Source organism: Vicugna pacos, chromosome 15 (assembly GCF_048564905.1).
Source record: "Vicugna pacos chromosome 15, VicPac4, whole genome shotgun sequence".
In the NCBI taxonomy this organism is placed as follows: domain Eukaryota; kingdom Metazoa; phylum Chordata; class Mammalia; order Artiodactyla; family Camelidae; genus Vicugna; species Vicugna pacos.
This window is the reverse complement of record NC_133001.1, coordinates 16950418-16965850: the sequence shown is the minus strand read 5'-3', so window position 1 is coordinate 16965850 and position 15433 is coordinate 16950418. Positions and strand designations below refer to the sequence as shown.

General features: G+C 42.4%; 1 long non-coding RNA gene across 3 annotated transcripts in view; it reads left to right on the top strand.

Moving 5' to 3' along the window:
- LOC140685678 (uncharacterized) overlaps window positions 1–15433 on the top strand; it is a 56818-nt gene that overhangs the window by 8964 nt on the left and 32421 nt on the right. For all 3 annotated transcript variants that reach the window (XR_012058977.1, XR_012058974.1, XR_012058975.1), the window contains exon 3: window positions 10678–11176. This is a non-coding gene — a long non-coding RNA (uncharacterized lncRNA). The remainder of the gene's footprint in view (window positions 1–10677; window positions 11177–15433) is intronic.

Sequence of the window (15433 nt, the reverse complement as noted above, 5' to 3'; positions counted from 1 at the left end):
TCTGTATGGAGCTCACAGAGTTTAGGACAAGCAACTTGCTGAGTGGCCATGAGGAGAGCTGCTTTAGGGGCCCGAAGCGCAGGAACAGAGTGAGACTGTGGTCTAACTGTGAGTGAGGTGGGGGAGGCAGAGGATTCTGGAGCAGACAACTCCTAAAAAGACAGTGGCTGAGGAGAGAAAGAAAGAGGTACATGGATATAGCTGCAGGGAGACATAGGGTGGAAGGAGGGATATTTTGGCTTAAATAGAAGGTGAGCATCAAGCCCGTAGAGAGAGAGGGTTGGAGATGCAGGGAAACATTGGGGCAGGGGGTTACTGAGGAGGGAGGACAGGTTGGGGTCCAGAGCCCAGGGTGGAGGGATTAGCTTAGGCACAAGGAGGAGGGCAGAAGGAATGAACAAAAGTTGACTTTCAGAGGGAATTAAGTTTTCCCATTCTATTCTATCTTAACCTTAGCTTGTTAGAGTTTGAGGATAATACTTGTCAATAATTCATTAATGTGGGAGAACACCCTGGGCCTCCTGGATGTACTGAGGGATATGATGGGGCCATCATCTCAGGAAGACTTGCAGTTTTTCTCTGAAAAACTACTGCTACTTCCTCCGAAGCATGACGCATCTGCCTTCACAAGTCTCCAAAGTCTGGTCCTGCCAAGACTGATGGATGCAGAAACAAAACAGTGGGATGGTCCAGATTCCATAGGAAAGGGTTCAGTAGTATATGAATAAGTGGCCTGGCTGATTTCATGGGCTGTGTGTGACCAATACTGTCACAGCGCCCTCTGCTCAGAAGGCTGGCTTATGCTCTGTGGTCTGCATCTTAAAATGTCAATAGTTTCATCTTTGGATCTGTGATTTGTTAGTGAAGTTTGATGGGACAATGAAAATGCACAAAGAGGAAAGGGTAATAGCTCAGTGGCAGAGCTCGTGCTTAGCATGCACAAGGTCCTATGTTCAGTCCCCAATACCTCTATTAGAAGAAGAAGGAGAAGGAGAAGAGAAGAAAAAAAGAATGTGCTTCCTGCCTCCCTGGGATGGGTTCTTGGCTCTCGCTCTTACCTCCTCTCAAAAACTGCTGCCCTGCTCAGAGGAGGAGAGTGAGGAGCCACAGACATGGGAACAGTCAAGGCTGAGTGTACACCCTCAGGTGCCTATGAAGGTCTGCATTCTCCCTGTAACTATTTCCATGCTTAGGGGTGCACAATGGTAAACTGCAAATTAGAAACACCACAGTGGGTCAAGAGGGAAGGAAGCATAAAAGAAGTGGCTTTTTTCTGCTTTTTCTTTGTGTGTGTGTGTGGGGGGGGTTAATTTGGTGTATGCATGTATGTATTTGTTTTTAACGGAGGTGCTAGGGATTGAACCCAGGACCTTGTGCATGCTAAGCACATGCTCCACCACTGAGCTATACCCTCTCCCGTCTTCTGCTTTTTTAACAAGGGGCCCTTCATTTTCAATTTGTACCGGGCCCACAAATTGTGTTGCTGTCCCTGATAGCTGGTATAAAAGAAGCCAAGAGAACTGGGAAGTAAGGTTTCCCAGAGTTTCCATCACTATTTATCCAATTCTTTATTATCAAGCACCAAACAGACCCTAGGTATAAATAACTAAAGAGGCACAGTTCCTGATTTCAGTGGACTTAGAGACTGATGAGGGCTGAGTGGGCATATATGTGAGCAGATCATTGCAGGGCAGTGTGACAAATGTCATGGGGAACTTAGCCCAGGAGTCCATGGAAAAAAACACCAGGAGGGGCCTCAGCCTGCCTTTAGGAGATGAGAGAAGGCTTCTCAGAGGACATCTCTTTTGAGCAGAGTCCTGAGTGAGGACATTCAGAGGAAGAAAAGGGAGCTGCTATTCCAAAGAGGCAGAGACTACATGGCCAGTTTGAAAGCTGCTAATTGTTCCACGTAGCTGGAGTCCAGGGGAGAGGAGATCTCAGAGGGGTAAGCAGGGCCAGACAGCAGACAAAGGGCCTTGATCTCCATGTTGAGGAGTTTCAACTTTATACTGAAGACTGCAGGAGCCACCTAGGGGCTTTAAACTGGACTGACCTACTCAGACTCATGTCTTAGAAAGACGGTGCCAGCACTGTATGCAGAAAGCTGTCAGGGACCCAGATTGGAGCCAGAGAGAACATGTGACATTTTATATGTAAAGTATAAATATGTATGTATAAATAAATGTAAATGCATACATATAAATATGTAAAGTATAAATAAAATATGTCAAGTATCTGCTTTAAAAAAAAAAAGGTAGCCATGACCAATGTGTCAGGAACTAGTGAGCAAACACATAAGAAAAATACAGGACATTGGATCAACTTTCCAGAAATTTCCAATCAGGTTGGGGACACAATTGTTTATGATGATCTCTTTAAATATCCCCTATTCTCTGCCCAAGAAGATATTATCTAATCTTGACTAACCATAAACATTTTTCATTAGCATGAAATTTTCCCAAATCTTTTGAGATACAGCCAGCATGCCTGTCCTAACACCGAATTTCCCAGCCTTAATACCTGCAGAAAACAGTGGTTTCTCTTTTCCTTTAGCTTATATTCACTGCTCTGTAATTTGAATCTTCCTCTTGACTCCTGGGCTCTGTCCTTCCTTCTCAAACAAGAGGGCCTTCTTTGCGTTTGACCAAACCCTTCATCTTCCTGAATTTCTCAGTTAAATCGTTTCTAATGCTTCCCTTTTTCCAACATAAACAGTCTTTGCTCACTCTTTGTCCCACCCTGCCTCACCTCTGGCTCCAATTAGAGCAATATTTATTTTTCCTTTTTAAGAATCTCTCTAGCCTCTACTCCTCAGAAATGAGGCAACCCAGCTCGTGTTAAAAGCCCTTATTATGGTCACAGAAAATCTGCTCTGACAAGATCCACCTCGACAAGATTGTGTTCCTGGAGATCCTTCCCTCATTTTATCTGTCATCTCACTTTCTAGGTCATGTCATTTCCTGGCATCTAAAGCATTGTCTGTTTATATATATTTTAAAGAAACGGAGGCGTGGCACGTGGAGAGAGTGCCTTGTGGTGCTGGAATGTAGAAAAATCTCTTCTAACTTCCACGTAGGGCACTCCGCCATCTTCTGAAGCAGGAAAAGGAACAAACACATACATAACCGTTCCTCCAAAGAATCAGTCGATTTCAACGGGGACTTTGTTCTTTGAGACAGCCAATGGCAGCCCAAAGCCCAAACGTGGACTCCAGTTTCTCAAACTGGAACTCAGGCAGACCTTCAGGGAAGTGAGTGTGAAGATTTGCTGGATTCCTCCAGAAACACAGACAGCATGGAGGGGCTTGGGGCCGGGATAATCCTGGGGTGACCCTGCAGGTCCCACCCTCCTAGGAAATAGCCAGTCACACAGTAGGTCGGTTTGTATCAGGTTGGCCCAATATCATCTTATTGATGTCTTGCTCCTCAGCCCGGTCTGTCACTCCCTTATAATAGTAGGCATATCTCAGAGATTTTGTGGGTTTGGTTCCAGACGACTGCAATAAAGCAAATATCACAATAAAGTGAGTCCCATGAATTTTCTAGTTTCCCAGTGCAGGTAAAAGTTATGTTTACACTGTACTGAGGGGGAGGGTATAGCTCAGTGAAAGAGTGCATTCCTAGCATGCATGAGGCCCTGGGTTCAATCCCCAGCACCTCCATTAAAAAACAAATAAATAAACCTAATTACCTCCCCTCCAAAATAAACCTTAAAAAATACATTAAATAAATACACTATACTGTAATCTGTTCAGTGTGCAATAGCATTGTGTCTTAAAAAATGTATATACCTTAATGTTAAAATACTTTATTACTAAAAATACTAACCATCCTCTGACAATGCAGAATTGCCACATATCTTCAATTTGTAAAAAACACATGTATACTTTTTGCACCTACCCTAAAAGGGACATTCTGTTACTACCATTCCCACTTACAGCAAGGAAACTGAGGCCCAGTGAGCTTATGTGACTTGCCTCAAGGTGCCAAGTGAGTAAAGAGCAGAGTCAGGATGTGAACTTGGGCTCTTGGTTCAGCTTGGCTAGTGTTATGTGTTGAATTGTGTCCTCCCCCCAAAAAAGATACATTGAAGTCCACCCTCGTATCCCAGAATGTGTCCTTATCTGGGAGGGGGTCTGTACACAGGTAACCTAGTTAAAGTGAAGTCATTAGGGTGGGTCCTAATCCAATGACAGGTGTCCTTGTAAAAAGGGGAAATGTGGACACAGAGACAGACAAGCCCAGGGGGAAGATGATATGGAGAGACACAGGGAGAAGACAGCCTGGAACAGATTCTTCCTCGCAGTCCTCAGAAGGCACCAACCCTGCTGATACATTAATTTCAGACTTCTGGACTCCAGAACTATGAGGCAATACATTTCTGTTATTGAAACCTCCCAGTTTGTGGTCCTTTGTCACCGTAGCCCTAGCAAGATAACACAGTGATACTCATTGTAAAAGCAAAGGCACCCTAAAATTCATTTAGCAAAAACTCTTGCTTTCTCTTTCAGTGTGATCATTTGACCCTGGCTGCGGTTCATTCAAATACTTTTAAATCCTAGGACTGCAGGGTATAAACTAACAGGAGTTAAAAGTATTCTTATGCATGAGTAACATGCACCCAGGTCCTGTGCATTGGCAGCAGGGCCCAGAGCGAGCCCGCAGTCCCACAGAGACAGGGTGGAAGCCTGCCCAGGTCCCACAGAACACACTCGCCTGCAGTTAAGTCTCCCAAGTTTGCATAAAAGAGAATAATATCTCCATTTAATCTTAGAATCAGCACCTTGACGGACACTCAAATCCTCCTCCTGCCTACCAGACTCGGGCCTGGGTCTTCAAGAGAGGGGGCTATGGGTGAAGAATGTAAGAATGATGCACATGTGGCATCTAAGTAGTACAGTGCTTACAGATAAAGCCCCTGCTACTGAGACATGTTGACTGTCACTGGCTGGTGTTTCCATCCACATGTATGTTCCATCAGCTGCGGATTCAGAGCCGGATTCTTAGATGAGCTGATGAGCCTTAATACCTTAACAAAGCAAAAGCTGACATCCTCTAATTAAGCAGTATTGGCCAACTAGACACTTGTTCTTTCTCTAATCTTTCCTTTCTTTTTCCTTTCCTTCCTTCCTATTTGTCTATCTACTCTGGGTATATACTTTTCGTATTTCCATTCTGATCTGCATATATTCATAAGAAGGTGTATTTGTTTTTGAGGGTTGCCATAACAAGCTACCGTAAAATTGGTAGCTTAAAATCATAAGAATTTATTCTTTTGCAGTTCTGAAGGCCAGACATCCTAAATCAAGATGTAGCATGGTTGGTTCCCTCCTGGCGGCTCAGAGGGAGAATCTGTTCAATGCCTCTCTCAGAGCTTTGGGTGGTTGTCAGCAATCCCTTTGTTTTGTGGTAACAGAACTCCAATCTCTGCCTCCATTGTCACATGGAATTTTCCTTGTGTCCAGATTCCCCTCTTCCGGATTTAGGGCCCAGCCTAATCTAGTATGACCTCATTTTGACTTAATTACACCTGCAAAGACTCCATTTTCAAATAAGATCACATTCACAAGTTCCAGGTGGACACGAGCTAATTTGGGGGGGACACTAATCAACCCAGTGCAGAAGGTGGCTACCATCAAGCATGAAGTCAGTCCCCTTTTCTCCTCACCATGGGCTCCCTCCAGAAGCCTTGAATCAAAACGAGTGTCATAGAAATAGATAGGCAACAGGGTCAGATGGCTTCTGGATTATGTTGGTTCCACAACTCAGAATCAACTTATATCAGGGGATGAAACCTGAGTCGGGAGTTCAAGTCCCCAAACAACAATAAAACTTTGATTCTCTTTAAGAAGTAATCCTACCATGTTGTCACCCTACCACATCACTCGACTTTCAGGGGGCGTTTAAGCCTGCCCTTTCGCCCCTTGGATGCTCCTGCAGAACAGTTGCCCTCTGTTTGCTTGGGGTCTGGTTGCCAAGTCAGCTCACAGAACCTGTGTGCTATTTGTTTTGTTCTCTGTGCTTTCTGAACTGTGTGCCTGGGATCTGCAGGAGAACGAGCTGGTGAATTTGTGGCATTCATTTTCAAGACTGGTTTGAGTCCAACAAATATATAGTATAATCTGCTTTCTTTTAAAAAATACATTTATAGTTATTAACATGGAAAAGTGTCTGAAAGCTATTATGTTTTTAAAATAGTAGGTGACAAAAGAGTATATATAACTTGATCCCAATTGTGTGGAAAATAAATATGGAGACACAGTCACAAGTAATAATAACAACAACAATAAAAAGCAAATATTAAGCACTCTGTGCTACTTTGTTATGAACACTATACATGTTTTAATCCTCACAATACCCTATGGCAGTCCTATTTTCACCCTTTACCACTTTCAATAGAGTTTGCTAATCTGCTCTATACTAAGTGTGACAATATTGATATCAGAGGGGAAGAAAGGAATTTTGTTAAAATATTTTAAAATAGAAATTAAATCCAATGAGTCTATGGAAAATCATAAATTATATTAATTTTAAATAAGCTCTTACGTGTTTTTGCTTTATTGTACTAGGGGGTTTGGAGGCATATTCGATCCTTTCCCAAGTATAAACTATTTTCTCCAGGAAAGTTCCTTGGTTTTTGAACTTATATTCCTATCCTTTGATTCATTCAAATTTTGGCCATTCTTTCATCAGGTTAAAAAAAAAATCTCTTGGGGATAGAGGGGTTAAGAGCAACTCGGAGTTTCATGGGGAACAGCCAACTTCTTCATTTCCAAAATCTGCTGTGTCCTTCCTGCTTCTCTCACTAGGGGCAAATAAAAAACAGGAGATTTAAGAGACAAATTATCCCTGAGAAAGCCCCCTAGAACAGAGTAAAAGTAATTGAAAAATGATAACAAGTGGCTGAAATGTTTGGAGAGATAAATGTGATTTATCATGCAGCACGTAAACACAGACGTGGAATTGTAACTACAGACCTTCCCTTAACATCTGTGTGACCTTCAGAGCATCCATAAAACTTCCACCACACGCAAAAACCCATGTATTTCTGGTTGGAGATGAACCCTGGTTTGTGTTCCACTTTCTCAGGTGCACCTTTTAATTTTTCTTGTTTCATATTTTAATCCATCTTGAGAGGCATTTCTTAAGAAGTTAAGCAAAAACTTGAAAACAAAAGCAATCTGGGTCTATACATTGTGAAGGCAATGCTATACATTTTTGAGTCCTCATGTGTGGAGATGTGAAAGATTGTTTCATGTAAGACATTTTTTTTCTTCTCAACATTTTTGCTTAAGAAAGAGGGTGGGAAAGAACATATGCTTATTGCTACATTGTTATCAACGAGTTAGTTTTAAGTTTCTGCCGTGGCAGTGTTTTCCCTTCTTATAGCTGATTTTTTCACCATTCTGTGACAGAATAGGAGACAAGCACCACCACTAAAGAGATAAAGGTTTCCAAGAAGAGCCTAGTGCTCTTTGGTATGGAAATGGAAGGTTTGTGCTTCTTTGAGGGTTTTTTTTTTTTTAAGTTTAGCAGCCAAGAATTCAAGAGTTAAGGCTGATAAAACTGCATTAAGATTATCTCACCTGCCCAAGTGTGGGAGAAAACATGAGTCCAGAATAAATTGCTTTTCTCAAAATAGAAAGACTTTTCTGGTTTTATTTGGCCTGGGAACAAAGCTGAAAGGTAGGCCAGGCCTCCCCCTCCAACATCTGCTTCTTGGATTGTTGGGAGCTCAGAAACTGGGAATCCCCCAAGCACCTTAATGGATGAAATGAGGACTTGAGCTCCCCAAAGAGCAGAGGGCAGGAGATGGGGCACAGGCAGCCACAAGGCTGCTCCTGCACCCCTGAAGCTCATAGACTCACATAACATCAAAAATCCTGATTCAAGACCTGGAACCTCGTCTCAAACAGAGTAGGGCTCCAATTGGTATCTATCGAATTACAATCTAACACGTATATCTGTAGTTGTTTTAAAGACATTGTACTTTCCACAAACAAAAATATTTTACAGGTAAAACCAACACAGGTCCCTACAAGTATGCTGAGCGTACATGTCGTCCTTTATAACCAAGTGCTGTTGCTAACCCGATTGCAATCCACCATACACGTATGTCCTGGGAAAGACATGCTACCAACCCATAGTGCTGATTTTGCTCTCCTGTCCGCACACCAAACCCAACTGCTGTTGAACATTTTGGGTTGTTCTTATCCAAATCAACATCTTTAAATTCTCTAACTGTGCTAGTCACCCAATTTCTCAGTTCCTTTTAACATACATCTTCCAAACCCACCAACTTCCCAAATCAGGCCTATTAACCAGAAATCAATTCTGAAACATTGTTTGTTTAAAATTTTACATTCCCATTTAACTGCACACGCCCTGGGATCATGGACCAAAAGCCCAAATGGAGAATAATAATTTTTTTAAGACAGCTCTGGGTAAGAATGACCTTGTGAAAATGTATTTTGCACATGTTCCATTGGTGAAGTTTTGCTGTTCTTTTTTTTTTTTTAATGGGAAGCTGTCATTTTAGGAGATAATATAGTAACCTCAGTTAATTCATATGCTGCTGTTCAATCGGAGTCTGAAAGCTGAAGGCCACGAGGTTGTGCTGTAATGGAAAAAAGCTTTTTAACTAAAAGCCAGGAGACCTGGGTTCTATATCAGCTGTGCCACCGCCTGGCCATGAGACAGTGGGCAATTCGCTTAACCTGCCTGTGTCTCAGTCCCTTTATCTCTAAAATGGGGATAATGGCCCTGTTCTCGCACACCTGGGGTTTTTGGAAGGATGAAAAGCAGTGATGGAAGTAGAAGGCTATCACGAATCAGGAGCTTGGTGTATTTGTCATGTGTTTGCCATTGTACAGTGTTACCCATGCCGTCTTCAGACACCAGGCACCTGGCTTTGCTTCAGGAACAAAGCTAAACTCAAGGCTTGTGAGCTGTGCTATTGAGTCTGGCCAGCCTGGGTTTGAATCCTGGCTTCGCTATGTAAGCTGAGTAACCGTGGGCAACCATATAACCTCTCAAACGATCAGTAGCTGCACCTGTAAAATGGACATCATGAGACCTATACCTACCTGTTGGGTTGCTGTGAGGCCTAAATGAGTCATGGGGACTAAACGTACATAATGAGTGCTTGATGACACCATGAACATATTTCCTGGGGCTAGACATTTAAGGAGATATTCTTTCATGGAAATTATACTGAGTCATTATTATGTCCCAAGGCTGTTCATCAGGTCACTAATTGTGTTTAAGTAGCTCACCGTTGAGTAAGTTTGAAATAATTGAACACCAAAACTTTAACTGTTTCCTGATCATGTGATCCAAAGAATTCAGCTAATATTCAGCTGGAAATTGCTCCCTTCCCTCCAAAAGCCAGCGGTTCCTTAAGAGAGAGAAGACAGGACATCAGGTAGAGGTGATTTTGCAGAGCACGCAGCAGACTGGAAAGGACCCTTTAAGTTCCAGCACTGGACAAGTCTGTGCAGTTTAACTCAAAACTGGGATCATCTGGAGCTGCCCAAATAGTTGTTAATGAATCTGGGCTTAAAACACAAATACTAAAATTTTGAAGACAGATGAGAATTCTTTGAAATTGCCTTAAAATTTTGAATATAGTATATATTCAATTTTGTGATAAGTACATATATATTCTTATTTTAACATCTATATATTATTTATATGCTTAATATACTAGTAATATATATACTAATAGTATAAGTATATACTTATTTTTAGTAAGCTATATATTCAAGTTTAATAAACATTAAATATAGTTCAATGCTTCATCTGTTTCTTGCATGCAATTAATTTTAGAATTTCCATTTAAGTCTCCAACTTAGCCTTCTCCATTAAGCTCCAGAGTGATAGCCCCAGTTCACTACTAGAAAACAGTTATCACAAATTCATACAGCAAATATATATTGAGGACCTCCTGTGTGCCAAGCAAACATACGGGGAGCTTGTATTCTAGTGGGAGATTCAGAAAGATAAATGTGTAACTAGGGCATGAGCAAAGCTACAAGGTACTTGGAGCAGCTACAGGGGCTACCCACCCTGCTCTGGGAAGTAGGGCAAAGCCCTCTGGAGGAAGTGAGGTCTAGGCTGACATAGGAGGATCAAGTCAACCAGGTGTATGGAGGGTGTTTAGAGGGGCATTCAAACAGAAGGAGCAGCATGTATGGTGACCCTGAGACAAGAAAAGGCACGTTGAAGTGACTGGAGAACCGGTTGTTTAGTATGGGACACCATGATCAGATTCACACTATAGACCATCTCTCTGGAAACGATATGTATTTGAGGGAGGCAAGATTGGAAGTAAGGAGACCAGTTAGGAGGCTTTGAGGTAGTGCAGGCAAGAGATGATGGACGGGGGTGGTTGGGAATCAGAGAGTGGCAGTGAGGATCGTGAAAAGCCAAGGATATAGAGTTGTGAAAGAGTTAGAGCCAGCAGGAAATGGAGACGGATTGCACAACAAGGTGAATGTACTTAACATACTAAACTGTACACTTAAAAATGGCTAAGATAGTAAATTTTATTATGTTTTGTGTATTTTACCACAATAAAGAAATACATAGGCGATAACTGAAAAAAAATTGCAGTGATAGTTCCACAATTCTGTGAATATACTAAAATGTAAATATACTGATTGTACTTTGTTTTTAGAAGCAAAAGAATGCTTCATTCTTCTATCAAAGAATGGAAAGGTACTCGCTGGGGCTCTAGAGCACAGGCTTTCCGGACACGGGCTGGGCTGTTCCACGGTATCTCGTCCTTGGGAGGCGGTGGAGTTCTCGCGGGAGGAGCCAGCGGAGTTCTCGCGGGAGGAGCCAGCAGCCCAGTCCACAGCGCTGTACTGCCCCGCTGGGGAGTCTCTCGTCTGAAGCAACAGAGTGAGGCCTCTGCACACCCTACGAGCAAGTGAAACTTTATAAATTTTGCTGATCTTTGTTACTCGTCCTGTCCTCAGCAGAGGGAGGGACGGAGTTCCTGCCGTCGCTTTGCTCAGGCTCTTCAGACTGAAGTGCTGGGCACAGCATCTCTGCCCTCGGCCCGCCACCACCGCCGCCGCCGTCATCTTGAGCGGAGGTGTCTGCACGGCCGTTCTGCGCTGGAAACGCAAGTCTGACGTGTTAGGTGCAAGTTTTCTGCACGTGGCCGCTAGGTGAGTGAAACGAAGCACAAAAGAAAAGATTAGACCTTATCTTATCACCTAGACTCCATCTTATTTTTCCCGGGGACCCCTGTGGCCTTCGCTGGTGACAAATTCATTTTCAGTGGAGTATGTGCTTTGACGACTGTTGTAGAAGTGAGTACAAATTTGATTTATACTTTTGTTTATTTATATATATAATTGTGGAGTTGATGATAATGAATGAAAATGACAGGTTTTACTTGGTGGACATGAGAATCAAGCTTTCCTTGACGACCTTGCTAGCATTTTCTTCAAGCCCCATATTCCGGCACTGTCATCCATGCCAGCACCTTTATTCAGGGTGATTGGTGATGGCTATACCATTCTTAAACAGGAGTGGCCTCCTGGCCTACTCTTCTGTTCTTGTACCCACTCTTTCACTAATTGTGCATTTTAAATGGGTGTATTATATGGTGTGGGAATTATATCGCAATAAATCATAAAAATAAAAAACCCAAGAGTCATCAAGTAAGAATAGAACGGATCAATGTTTGTATTACAGTTACTAGGAGGTTGCTAGTGATGTTAGCAGCAGCAGTCTGAGTAGAGGGATGGAGGTGGAAGCCAGTGATGGAGTGAGGAGTAAGCAGGCATAGAAGGAGGGTGAGAGTACCTCACTTTGAGTGTATGCGGCCAACCAGTGCCAACCATTCTTTTACAAGATTGGCTGGAGTGGGGAAGCAAGAAGCTGCAGCATCTGGAAAGGACAAGTGGCCAATGTAGGGCTGCTTTTCAGAAGAGAGAGGTTTGAGCATTTAAAGATACCTATATGGGAAGGATCCAGTGGAGAGGCAAAGGCTGGCATTATCGGAGAGGGGTAGTTAGTCATTCGAGGTCCCGAAGGAGGTGAATAGAGTTCAGGTGCATGGAGGAGGGAAGGAGGAGAGAGCAGGTTCTGAGGCAAGTCAGTTTGTTGCTAGGTTGCAAAGAGCTAGAGGAGTTCTGATTTGATGGTTTCAGTGATTCTTAGCAAAGCTGAAGGCTGAGAATGAGGAGGAAGATGGTGAGACAGGAGGAAATCTGAGGAAGGTGGAAGAGGCTTGAAATACCTCCTGCAGAGAATGGGCGAGGGCTTGTTCCACGGTGTGAGGCCCCTGGCAACCCAGCTGTAGGAAATCAAACTCTCTGCCCTCTCTCCTCAGATGCCACCCTCTCCACACTTTCCCGTTTCCTTTCCTCTACCCTGCGCCCAAAGAGGTTTTCCTCTGAGGAACGTCCCTCGTCTCGCTCCGGGCTGGACTGTGTCTGGTGCCATCACCCTATTTGAGTCCCTTGCCTGGACAAGCACACGGAACCCAATGAACTCCACAGACGACTCCTGCAGAAGTGCAGCCCCAATCATCTTTCTTCACAGTTGGCTTCCAAACGGTGGACAAGATCCCCAGCCCAGTCTTCCAGGCTTCCTACAACATGCTGCCTTTACAGCCTCGTCACCTCTTTCCACCTGGGTCACGCTGACTATTTCCTGCTGCCCAGATGAGCTTGCATTTTCCTGCTTTGGGATCTCTGCTCGTGTTATTCGGTCTCTCAAGACTAGAATCCTCTCCCCACTCACTCACCTCTGCCTCGTGAAATCTTAGCTACCAGTCAAGACCAATGTCTTGTCAAAACTTATGATTCCCTGAACTGGTTCTATTCCGGAACTGGATAGAGCCTCCCCTTTCTAGGGTTCTTTGCTAATGTTGTTCTTCTTTCACCTCCCCCAAGTTCTTTACTGAATTAATTAGGATCAGAGACAGTGCCATGTACAGAGTAGATGCTCAGTAAGGATTTGTTATATTGAGTTACAGTACATTAATGATATTGAACTTAGGAAGGGAAGCCATGTCTAATAGGACTTCAAGGAGATGTCTCTTTAACCAATGTGGCAATAACTGATGAGCTTATGAGCTCTGTTCTCCCCAAACAGTGCCTTTTTAAATGGATATGCTACAGTTTTTGTACCAAAATACATAGAACGTAAAATTTATTGTTTTAACCATTTGTTAGTGTACCATTCAATGCCATTAAATATATTCACTATGCCATGTATCCATCACCACTATCTCAACCTAAATAATTTGCATCAGACCCATCCCCAGTGGGTACAATCCCTGTACCCCCTGAACAATAACTTCCCCTTCCCCCTCCCTCCAGCTCCTGTGACTTCCATTCTACTTTCTGTTTCTATGAGCTTACCTGGTCTAGGTACCTCATATAAGTGGAATCATACAATATTTGCCCTTCTGTGTCTGGCTTGTTTCACTAAGCATGATGTTTTCCAGGACCATCTATGTTGTAGCATATGTCAACATTTCATTTTTTTATGGCAGAGGAGTATTCCATTGTGTGTATGTGCCACATTTTCTATATTCATTCATCTGTTAATATTTTCCACCTTTTGGCTTTTGTGAATGATGGTGCTCTTACTATTGGTGTGCAAGTATCACTTCAAGTCCCAGCTTTCAATTATTTTGGGTACATACCTAGAAGTGGAATTGCTGGGTCGTATGGTAGTTCTATGTTTAGCTTTTTGAGGATCTACCAACCTGTTTTCCACAAAGGCTGCACCATTTTACATTCTCACCAGCAAAGCAAAAGTGTTCCAATGTATCCACATCCTCACTAACCCTTGTTTAATTTTTTTTATTACAGCCATCCTAGAAGGTGTGAAATAGTATATCATTGTGGTTTTGATGTGCGTATTAGTGATGTTAGACATCTTTTCACTTGTTTATTGGTCATTCATGTATCTTCTTCAGAGAAATATCTATTCAAGTCCTTTGCCCGTTTTTAAATTGGGTTGTTTGGGTTTTTTTTTATTGTTGTAAGAGCCTCTTTTATTTATGATGTCTAGGAAGCATATAATATAGAATGACCTCTGGTTACTTCATGCTTGGTGAGACCCAGTGTCCACTATTCTGTTTACCACTGAGCTCCAAAATAAACATGTCATTCTCTTCATATTCTTTTCATTTATTCAGGTGTTGGAATTTTCTTAGAGCCCAGCGAATTCCTTCGTTGAGATACTTAGACCAGGCCTTCCAGGCATCAATCTAGGATACTGATCTGTATAGGGCATTTCAACATAGAATAATCTGGAAATATGATGTCAGTTTAACTCAGATTTCATCCAGGAGTCAACATAGCTTGAGGAAATAAAAATTAGTTCTTACTATAGGTTGAATTATGCCCACTCCCAAATTTATATGAAGTCCTAATTTATTTTGAGGTGGGGTCTCTTTAAAGAGGGAATCAAATTAAAATGAGGCCTAATACAATGTGACTGGTGTTCTTATACAAAGGGGAAATTTGGACACAGATACACTCAAAGAGAGAACACCATGTGAAAATGAAAGCAGAGCTTGGAGTGACATATCTGCAAGCCAGGGAACACCGGAGTTGCCACTGAACTACCCAAAGCTAAGAGAGAGCCATGAAACAGATGCTCCCTCACAGCCCTCAGACAGAACCAGCCCTGCTCATGCCTTGATCCAGTCTCCAGAACCGGGAGACAATAAATTCCTGTTGTCTGAGCCATACAGTTTGTGGTACTTTGTTAAGGAAGTCCTAGCCAACTAATACAGTTCTACTCCCCCAGAAACTGACAGAAAGAAGTCATTCCTGGTGGAGTGTGGGAGTTGTTTTGTGGGGCTGTAGCAGTTACGTATCTTGACTGTGGTGATGATTACACAAATCTATACGTGAGATAAAATTGCATAGATTCAACCCACACACCTGTGGTCAATTAATCTATGACAAAGGCGACACAGATACACAATGGAGAAAAGACAGTCTCTTCAACAAGTAGTGCTGGGGAGACTGGACAGCTACATGTGAAACATTTGGGATTAGAACATTCCCTCACACTGTATACAAAAATAAACTCAAAATGGTTTAAAGACCTAAATAAACTCAAAATAGTTTAAAGACCTAAACATAAGACTTCAAACCATAAAACTCCTAGAAGAGAATGTAGGCGAAACACGCTTTGACATAAATCATAGCAATATTTTCTTGGATCAGTCTCCTAAGACAAAAGAAATAAAAGCAAAAATAAACAAATAAGACCTAATTAAACTTAAAAACTTTTGCACAATGAAGGAAACTGTTGACAAAACAAAAAGACAACCTACTGAATGCAAGAAAATATTTGCAAATGGTATGACCCACAAGAGGCTAATATCCAAACTATATAAACAGGTCATACAACTCAATAAAAAAAAAAAACCCCAGTCAAAAAATGGG